Source organism: Papio anubis, chromosome 2 (assembly GCF_008728515.1).
Source record: "Papio anubis isolate 15944 chromosome 2, Panubis1.0, whole genome shotgun sequence".
NCBI lineage: Eukaryota > Metazoa > Chordata > Mammalia > Primates > Cercopithecidae > Papio > Papio anubis.
The window spans coordinates 187,649,212-187,660,527 of NC_044977.1; the positions used below are offsets into that span (position 1 = coordinate 187,649,212).

Here is an 11,316-nt window from a genome sequence, read left to right on the forward strand (position 1 = left end):
TTTTAAAACTATCCACTATATGTTTCTTAAAAGCAAAATCAAAAAAAATTGAAAGTGAAAAGATATATGATAGAAAAACTGACCTTTAAAAATCTGGTGTAACTATGCTATACTATGTAGCCTATAACAAAGAAGCATTACCAGGGATAAACGGGGATGCTACATAATGATAGAAGATTATATCCCCCAGGAAAATACAATAATTTAAAATTTCATGTACTTAAAAAGATAACTACATAACATGAACAGAAATAAAATTGAAATAGACTTATCAACAATCAACAGGAAATTTCAGCATCTCTTATCAATTGCGGGAAAAAGGCATAAGGATATGGATAAACTGGATAACAAATAAAATTGTTAGTGTGCAAAATCAAATCAATTACCTCCAGTTCAAAATGATTTCTGCCTGGTAAACTCCAATTCAGCTTTTCCAGAGTTTTCTCAAATATCTCCATATGAATACAAGAAAGTAAGAAATAAACAATTTCCCCACACTTAGATGCATGATGCCAGCTTAGGCAGTAAGAGCCTAAAAAGTTACATCAGAGCTTCACTATGTTGTCTAAATCAACAATTTCTTAAAATTGAAACCCAACAATTGGTACAAAGATACTGTGCCTTCTCTGTAAGGTAGGATAATTAATACATAGAGAACTAGTAGTCTATTCCTACTTTTACCATTAATAAACTACTCTCAGGGCGTACGGCCAACCTCTATATCCGACAATGACGGAAAATAATTTACATCTCAATAAAACAGAAAAAAATATTCGAAGGCAATTTGTAATACTCCTTCTCTCCTTCTCCCTCTTGTGTATGTAGTTTACAAAAGTTCAGCTGAAGTAGCAATGTTTGTCCTAGGGGAATATATCTTTAAGGCTGAAACTCAGGACTTTGGGTGTCCGACAAGGACAGGCCTTTCCAGGAGTTTGTCAAATAGCACTACACAGATATGCCTATTTCACTTACATTTAAGCATGCCTGCCCTGCAAATGGTAAGGTTACTCCCACCAAACTGGTAAACTGTACAATTGATCATTTTTGTTACATATTTGATTAATGATAAACTTTTGAAATATGTTTACATTCTAAAAATAAATGGCAGTATAGATTTTTGTGCTTTTTTCTTTCTCCCAATAGTATATGGTTACCTCTATTATTGTAATTGTTCTGAATGCTTAGGGTGTATTGGCTGAATTAAAATTAATATTCTTCAAAATTCTTTCTTCTAAATCTATTGCTCTGCAAAACTGAATTTCTTTGAGCAAGGATCTCATTCTAATTATTTATCTTCCTTTACTGTTCAGTACAGTGCCTGGCAACAGTAGATAGGAGTTGTTTGAGGAACAACTAAATTACATGTTGTGACTATTGACTGTAACATAATCTATTGCTCTGATATTACAGACGATTTCTTAGTAAACTACTTTTCAATATACAGCAATTAAGAAGACAGATAATTACATAGTTATGTTAATGCCACACAACTCTTTGAAAGAATCTGGTCTACAGGCATTAGCACCACAAAATCATTTTGATCAGTGTGTGGATGGTTGATATTAAAGTTAGATTTTAAATAATTTTTTATTGATAGTCTGTAGATTTCATTTAGAGGTCATAAGAATAAATATTGATGTCAAGACAAAGAATACGAATGCTAAAGCATTGATAAATGCCAAACCAATTTGCTGGCAGATATTAACATTAACATTTTTTAAACAATGTTATCTTAGTAGTCTATTTTCATATTCTAGACCATTTTCAAGGAAAACATTTAATTTATTGTGGAATCCAAGAGAATCTATGCATATGCCAACAGATGTTTATGTGTTAAAGGAAAAATCCTTGGAATATTTTTAGATGTAATTAACACAGTACATGTTATATCTAATTTCTACCTTTAAAAATTACTTGCAACAATTCTCTTCTTTATAAATAATTTAACCTTGAATAGCACAATTTTGGGGGAGTGGCCCAGAAACTTCTGAACTAGGAGCACTTTTAATCTTGTATTTCTACACAATTAGTTTCTGTTTGTTTTCTTTGCTTTACCAAAAATAAACAAAAAATTAAACCATTTTCTGAAATCAACACAATGCATTCCAATAGAAATTGATTGAAAGTCAAGGAAAAGTTTCAGATCTTTTAGGTAATCAAGCAGGTAGTTAATTTTAGGTCAATTAACAATTTTATCCAAAGTAAGCATTGAAATTCTGGCTGATGATCTAGTATATCAGAAAAAAATTAAATTTAATTTACAAATGTAGATTATTGCTGTCATTCTAGGCTATTACATGTACTTAAATATAATTGCTGCTTTATGTTATAGTAGGAGGCTGTTCTATAAATTAGAAATCAGTACATTCTATTGTGTTGTTCCAGATATCTAAATGTCACTCTTTTTAATGTGTTCTAGTTAAGAGGAATTCACAAAGATGTGAAGAAATTGATTTCCCAAGTGGTTAACTAGCACTTTAAACACTCGTATATTCATTTCTTCATTCTCTAAGCATTTATTGAGTACCTGTCCCCTGCCAAACTTTTTTCTAGGCACTGTGAATATAAGGGAAGTAAAATGAAGTGTATAACCTTGCGGTTCCATCAATCTAAACAGAATGAGGGAAACAATAATAGAAAGATGATTGTACTACACTCTGGAAAATGTAATGATAAAGATAGGCACAGAATATTATAGCAGTATAATGGTCAAATAGCTAATCCAAACTTGGAGGTTATGGCTAGCAGGAGAAATTTGTAGAAGATAATTCTTGAAATTTTTAAATACGTTCCAGCTCTTTTATAGATTACGTTTCGCAGGTGAAAGGTGTTCCAGGAAGAAGAATAGTATAAACAGTGGTAAAGAGGCAAGAAACAGTAAAGTTTGTACAAAGAATTGTACATATAATCACCTGTTGGTGTGTATCACTCGAGGCAGAGAGCAGGTAGGAATAAGGCTAGCAATAGGCAAGGCCAGATTAGGTAGAGCCTACAATGTGTATTACAACCTTTTCCTGAACTTGTAGCCAATTTGGAGTCACTGATGAGCAATCAGTGGTAGAGTCAAACAGTTAAATGTTGGACTATGGGCAGATAATTCTGGAAGGGATATGGAGAATGGCTTGAAATGGACAAGACTGAAAGCCTTCAGAACATTTGCAGTAAGCATGTGAATGATAATGAGAATGGTGATAGGAACTGAAAGGATGAAATAGATTTGGAAAATATGATATTTAGTTAATAAAATCAGAGCTACATGGTTATTTGGAAATGGGAGGAACAAGGATAAGTCCCCTACTGACATCTTGGGAGATAAGGTGAATGACTGTGCTAAATTATCTGCTTTACTTCAAATTTAATACATGAACTAGAAATTGGTATCATCAGTCAGGAGAAACGAAGCTTGGTACTTCCAGAAATCAAGACAATTACCACAGAGCAATTTAAAGTCAGGGCAAAGTTTCAGATCTTTTAAGTAATTAAGCAGATAGTTAATGTTCAGAAATATTACCTTCATCAAAATTAAGCATTACCGTCCTGTCTGAAGCTCTTGTATATTAAAAGCTCCTTTTTAGTTTTACCTACAAATGCAGCTGATTGCTTTCATTTGCCTTTAAATACAAGGGCTACTGTAAGCTTAAGATAGGTGAATGTGACGTTAGTAGGTGATTAATAGTTAAACAGTCCAGACTTATTATTTAAGAATGTCAATATGAATGTATACTGTATATAGTATACATACAGTATATACAGCCTTAGACACTGTGCTATGTGCTGAGGAGGCAGAGAAGAAATAAATACCCCTGATGACAGAGTTGTTTTAGCTGAAAGATGGATTTTTAAAGATGGGTGATTATTTATTTTATTTTAAGTTCAGGGGTACATGTGCCAGATGTGCAGTTTTGTTACATATGTAAACGTGTGCCATGGTGGTTTGCTGCACAGATTAAATAGGGATGATATATTACATTAAAAAATACTTTCTATGAGATGCTATGATTTTGCTCCTCGCAGAAAATGCTATGTTTCAACATCTAATCATAAAATACAAATTTATCCTCAGAAATGTGCTATTACTTAGATATCAGTCTGCATCCCCTTGAAAGTTTTATTTCTTTTAGTATTTTCAATTATCAATTTTTGAATCATTCATGTGACATGAAATATGATTTTATGTGTTAATAGAATTCATTGCTGCTAGTAACCAGAATAAGACCAACGTTAGTATTTTCTTTATCTATAAATTTTCATTCTCTTACTATATTTTTGTGGAACATCCCCAAACTAGAAAGATAAGGACATAGTCAAGTTCTGAGCACTTTCTCTTCATGATAAAGACGGGATTCAATCTCTTTGACAATAGTCTTTAGAGAAAAGCCAGTTTGTTTTTGGATCTAGACTTTAAGATAAGAGTTTTTCTTATTCTCAGTAATTGAGAAATTGGGGATGTACCCTCAAGATATTTCCTTTGCATATGGTCTGTGAAATACAAGGGCTATGGAAATTTTGGATAAAAACATTCAATCAATAAGTTAAAAAGCAGTGAAGTGTGCTTAATTAATCTGGCTGATTCATCGAGTAAGAGTTGATGTAATTGCCATTATCAGATGGAACATTTAGGCATACTTAGTTTAAAACCATTATTTTACTTGTGAAGAATTCAAGATTCAGAGACTTTTTTTAAAAAATGTAATAGATTTCCCAGGGTCAGTAGCTACATAAAAGAAAACAACTGAAATTCACAATTCATTTATAGGTCATATGTATTGATGTAGAACTGAAATACATTAGCATTCACTCTTTTTTAGTTAAATGCTCAGTGCAGAGTTTTGACAAGCATATACAGTCATGTAACCACCACCACAATCAAGATGTGGAATATTTACATCACTGGAGAGTTCCACTATGCTCTGTTCTCCACCTTGTCCTAGGCAATCTCTGATCTTGTTTTTATGCCTATAGTTTTACCTTCTTCAGAATGCCATAGGATTCACACATTATGTATCCATTTGTATTGAGTTTCTTTCATTTAGGGTGATTCTTTTTTATATTAATGAATTTATATTAATTTTATATTGCATGTGTCAGTAATTCAATTCTTTTGTATGAGGAACAGTATTCCACTGTAAGAACATACCTCGATTTATCCATTCATCAGTTGATAAGCTTTGAGTTTTCACTATTTGTTTGTTTTGTTTTGTTTTTGTAGGTTTCAGCTATTATGAATAAAACTGCTATAAATGTTTTGTATAGCCCTTTGTATTTTTTCATATCTCCTAGGTACATATTAAGAAGCAGGATTGTTGCATCCTAGGATTCAACTTTATAAAAAACCTCCAAACTGTTTTCTAAAGATGTTGCATTCCCACAAGTCACATATGAAAAGTCAAAGTGAAAAAAAAAAACAAAACAAAACAAGAAAAGTCAAAGTGCTGTGTATCTTTCTCAGAACTGTGTACTATCTTTTCTTTTTCAGTTTACTCTATCAGGTATCTCATTTTAGTTTCAATTTAATTTATATTTCCCTGATGACTAATTATATGGAGCATCTCTAAATGTGCTTGTCATTCATATCCATCTTTATTAAAATATTTGTTCAAATCATAATCCTTTACCTATGTATTAGTTTACAATGTTATCCTTGTGTTGTAAGGATTCCTTTTGAACTATGTCTTTATTTCTTTACTATATACTTGTCTTGCAAATATTTTCTTCCAATATGTAGCTTCTCTTTACATTTCTACATATATCTGTAGGGCATAAGATTATATTTTTGATGAAGCCCGAATCATTTATTTCTTCTTTTATGATTCATGATTTTTGTGTCCTAAAAATTTTTGCTTAACCCTGTCACAAGTATTTTCTCCTCTGTTTTCTTCTAGGGCTTTTATAACTTTTAACTCTCTATATTTATGTCAATGACTTATTTCAAAAATTTTTTAATATGATAAGAGAGTTGATTCAACAAGATTTTTATCATACTGAATATGCTGTCAAATACCAGGAATTTTTTTGTTGGAGGGTTATCTTTTTTCCATTGAATTGATTTGTACCTCTTCAAACACCAATTAAGCACATAGATATGAGTCTATTTTTATACCCTCTATTATATTCCATTGATGCATATTAATATTTTCACAGTAAGATCATATTCCTTTGATGACTATAGCTTTCAGTACAGTTAATTTCGGCATCAGGCAGTGTGAGTTCTCCAATTTTGTTCATCTCTTTCAATATGACTCTTTCTGTTCAAGATCATTACATTTTCCACACACATTTTAGAGTAAGCTTGTCAATTTCTCCCAAAAATAAAACAGATGAGATTATGATAGGGATTGTTTTGAATCTATATATCAATTTGAGAAGAATTGACATTTTAACAAAAACGGGCCTTTGGACCTTTATTCATGGCATATCTCTGCACTAATTTGTATCTTTTAAAGTTCCTCAAATTTCTTTAATCGATGCTTTGTAGTTTTGAGCACACAAATATTTCACATATTTTCTTATATTTATTATTGAGTATTTATAGATGTGATGCTATTTTAAATTATATATACGGTAATTATATATAGATATACATACTATATTTCTATATAATAGAGATAATTCATGTAATTTACAGTATATATGTTTATATAATTCTATATACAGTATATAATTATATATAGCATACTGCAATTATATATGTTTTCTTTCTATAGATTATATATAATTATGTATATAATTGTCCTCTATATGTAGTATGTATAATTCAGTATATATATCTACATATAATTGCAGTACATATATCATATGTATGGTATATATACATAATTTATATATAGTATAATATATACTATATGTTGTATTATATATACTATACATATATGTATATACTATACTATATATGTGTATTATATATACTATACATAATTTATATATAGTAATATATGTACTGAAAGTATATATCTGTATCTATCTATTATCTATCTATCTGTGTGTGTGTATATTTGGGAGGACAGGATTTCACTCTGTCACCCAAACTAGAGTACAGTGGCACAATCATAGCTCAGTGCAGCCTTGAACTCCTGGGCTCAAGTGATCCCACTGCCTCAGCCACCTGAGTAGCTAGAACTACATGCATATGCCACCATGCCTTGTTAATTTTTAAATTATTTGTAAAGATGATGTCTCACTGTATTGTCCAGGCTAGTTTCAAAAGACCACCTCAAGTGGTCTTCTTGCATCAGCCTCCTGAAGCACCAGGATTACAGGTATGAGCCACTGTGTCTGGAATAAATTATATTTTTTAAATTTAATCTTCAAATATTTTATTTATAGTAATCAGCAAAACAACTAGATTTAGTATATTGGCTTTGTATTCTGTTAACTACTAAGATCAGACATTGGATTCAGTAGCTTCTTCTGTAGATTCCTTAGAGTTTTCTACATAGACAGATCATGTGTGAATAGAGATAGTTTTGTTTGTCTTACCACTTTTTGTTGTTGTTTAGGTCTGTATGTTTTATTTTCTTTTCTTTTGCCTTATTGCACTGGATAGGACTTTAGTGTGATGCCAGATAATAGGAGTGATAAGATGATACTTTATATATTTATTTATTTCCTTTTTTGAGACAAAGTCTCACTCTGTCACCCATCCAGACTAGAGTGCAGTGGTGGGAACACAGCCCATGGCAGCATCAACTTTCTGGGCTCAAGCAATCGTCCTGCCTAAGCCTCCCAAACAGCTGAGACTACAGAAGTGTGCCACCACACCTGGCTAATTTTTAAAATATTTGTATAGACAGGTTGTCTATGTTGCCCAGGCTAGTCTTGAGCTCCTGAGCTCAAGCTGTCCCCCTCCCTTGGCCTCCCAAAATTGGGATTACAAGTGTGAGCCACTGTGTCTGGCCAATTTTTAAAAATTTACTTTTTAACAAAGATAAAGATGGGGTATTTCTATGTAGCCCAGGCTGGTGTCAAGCTCCTAGGCTCAAGAGATCCTCCCACCTCAGCCTCCCAAAGTGTTAGGATACAGGCGTGAGCCTTGTGCCCAGCCAGATAATGCATTCTTGCATTGTTCCCCTCTCTTGGGGAGAAAGTATTCAGTCTTTCACCACTAAATATGATACTAGTTGCAAGTTTTTCATAGATACTCTTTGTCGTGGAAGATGTTCCCTTCTATTGCCAGCTTACCGAGAGTTTTACTCAGGAATGAATGGTGGATATTAAATGCTTTTTTTTCTGCATTTCTTGAGATGATCATATGGCTGTCCTTTTTTGGTGTGTTCACATGGTGAATTCCACTGATTTTTTAATGCTATATTAAACTTTGACTTTTTGGATAACACTAATTGTTCATGATGGATTGTTCTGTCTGTATATGCCAGCCTTTGACTTACTAATGTCTTAGTATGGTTTATATTTCCATATTTATGAAGGATATTGGTCCACAGATTCCTTTTCTTAAATGTCTCCGGCTGATCTGGAAATCAAGCTAATTCTTGCCTCATAAAATTCACTAGAAAACTTCCCCAATTATTTAATTTTCAGAAAACTTTTTTGAAGACTTGGCACTTTTTTTTATCAGTGTTTCCAAATATTTGGATATTTTCCACATATCTTTCTATAATTGAAGTCTAGTTTAATTATGTTATGGTAAGAAACAAAAGCATTTTGTATTGTTTCCATTATTTTAACTTTGTTGTGGTTTATTTTTCTGACACAGAATATCATCTATCTTTGTGAGTATTCCATGTGCAATTGTAGATAGGTAGAATGTCCTATAGATGTCTATTAAGTCAAATATCTTCATAATGTTTTTCAGGTCATTAATAGTCTTAAAGACTTCCTGTCTACTTTTCCCATCAAGTACTGAGAGAGGAGCATTAAAGATTCCAGTTGTAAGTGTGGATTTGTCTATTTCTCATTTCTACCATTTTTAAAAAATGTTCTTTGAAGCTAAGCAGTTGGATAGGTACAAAAGGATTATAACTTCTTCGTGATAAATTGACACCCTTGTCAGCCAAACTCTGCCTTATATTTGTGGCAGGACTTGGATTGGAGAGCTTTCTTTTCTTCCATCACTAGTGCCAGATTTCTTCGTTGTGCTACTGCATTATTCTTGTAACAGGTGATTTTCTGTTCCTCTCTAGAGCAGAGCACTTTTGCTTCAACAAATCCCTTCAGAAGTAGTGGGTCTTTGCCTATTTCCTGGATGTGGATGGGAAGAATCCCTATTCTTCAACAGATTTTGTTTTTACCCTTCCACCAGAAGCAGTAGACCCTTGCCTTGGAGAAAGAATATTGAATGCCCCTTCTGCCATATTTTAAGTTTTTTGTTTGTTTGTTTACTTAATATGCAGGTGTTGTTCTGTGCCTATTCTCCAGCAGCAGCATACGACATGGACCGGCCTCTCTCCAGACTCTTGCACTGCCTTAGATATTTTTTTCTGAAGACCCAATGGAGGCTTATAGAAGAAAAGAGCTTTGATTCTGGGACTACTACCGCCTAACCTTTATGAGCTCTCTAATATTTAGTGAACTGTTTCTAACGTGCTTCTATGCAGGCTACGTTTTCCTACCATTACTGCCAAAAGTCAGTGTTCTCACTGTCCCTTTTCTTCTCAAGGGTCTTTTAACTCTTTGGAATTTACTTCACTTGGTTGATTTGTAACCTAAGATCTCTGGAGGGTTAAATAAATTATACTTTTTTAGATTATTAGGCTTTCTTGTTATTGTTAGGATGGAAGGGACATTCTCTTGCAGTTTCCAATATCCTAAGCAGAAGCACAACTTGAACCCGTGAGTCTTATAGGTAGTTTTTGATTTGAAATTTAGTCATCTACTGGGAAATATTCTCTACGCCTTTCTGTAGCTACTCTGATGAAGTTTAGTAAAATAGAAAGCAAGGAAGATATATGTTATAGTACAACATTGTCCTGCATCCTATAAAAAGCAAGCAAACAAACACACAGACAAAAAAAAACAACAAAAAAAAACCCACACACATTACTACCTGGTTAAATTAGCTTGAGCAATACTCACTTCACCAAACTTCACTGAGAATAGAGGTTTTTGACTATTCCAGTGTGTTATATGTTTAGGCTTTTAAAACTATATTGTCAATCCAGAAGATAGGAATATTGTATCATTATAAGTTTTGTTATATTAATTCATCGATTATAAAGAATCCCAACATATTCTGGATTTTTGTTTTTGAATTTGTGCTTGTGTATGTGTGTGAGTCAAAGATGTTGCAAGAAACATACTGTAATGGAATATTATTCCAAGGCTCACTAAGACTTGTTTTTATGTTTTGCTGCTTGTAAGATTTAAGTCTTCACGCCTGTTTTCCAGCACACTTCTCATCCACTCACCATAATATAACAAAATTCAAGTACTTTGCAAACAGTCATAACCTTATTAGTAACAGGAAGACAGCCTATTTGGAGTAATTCACCCCACTCACCATCTATGTACAGTTAACCCAGAGACAGTCAAATAGAAAAGGCTTATGGTTCAGAAAATATCCTCACGTAGTGTTCTTGCTTCAATTTCAGAAAATTGCATACAGTTAAATAAACAAACGCTCTTTAAATGCCCAGAGTGTTGGAATAGGTCACAGAATCTGAAAAGGTGGGAATTTTGTCTAAGTAGAAAGGATATGGCATATCTGGGGCCAGCCAAAATGAGTTCGTGGCAGTTTCTCTCCTAACTAGCTCTGCAATCACGGATGAACCCTTTCCCCTTTACTCATTTCATTTACTCATGCTCTCATCTGTATAAACTAAAGATCGTAATATTCTTTCTTTCAGGCTTATTGTGAGCATTAGTGGAAATGCATATGGAAAGCCTGAATAATGCCCATTACATGATGGCTGTTGTTGAATCTAAATCCCTCTCCCCTCATATATAAAATGGGGGCGGCTGGGCATGGTGGCTCACAACTGCAATCCCAGCACTTTGGGAGGCCGAGGCAGGCAGATCATCTGAGGTTAGGAGTTCAAGTGCAGCCTGGCCAACGTGGTGAAACCCCATCTCTACTAAAACTACAAAGGAAAAAAAAAAATAGCCGGGTGTGGTGGTGGCACGCACCTGTAATCCCAGCTACCTGGGAGGCTGAGGCAGGAGAATCACTTGAACCTAAGAGGTGGAGGTTGCAGTGAGACAAGATCACGACACTGTACTCCAGCATGGACAACAGAGCAAGACTCCATCTCAAATAAATAAACAAATAAATAAAATAGGGGTAAACACCCTATTCATGAAAGCGCTGTTCCAATTTTGGCTTTACAATCGCCACTCATGTGCATGTCTTACTTCCCAGTGGGA

At 33.5% G+C, this 11,316-nt stretch overlaps 1 long non-coding RNA gene across 1 annotated transcript; it reads left to right on the forward strand.

Annotated features, from left to right (window-relative positions):
- The first annotated feature begins 7,828 nt into the window (after window positions 1-7,828).
- Window positions 7,829-10,016, forward strand: LOC110742481. Its single transcript, XR_002520202.2, has 2 exons — window positions 7,829-8,885; window positions 9,348-10,016. It is a non-coding gene; the product is annotated as an uncharacterized LOC110742481 (long non-coding RNA).
- Window positions 10,017-11,316: the final 1,300 nt, after the last annotated feature.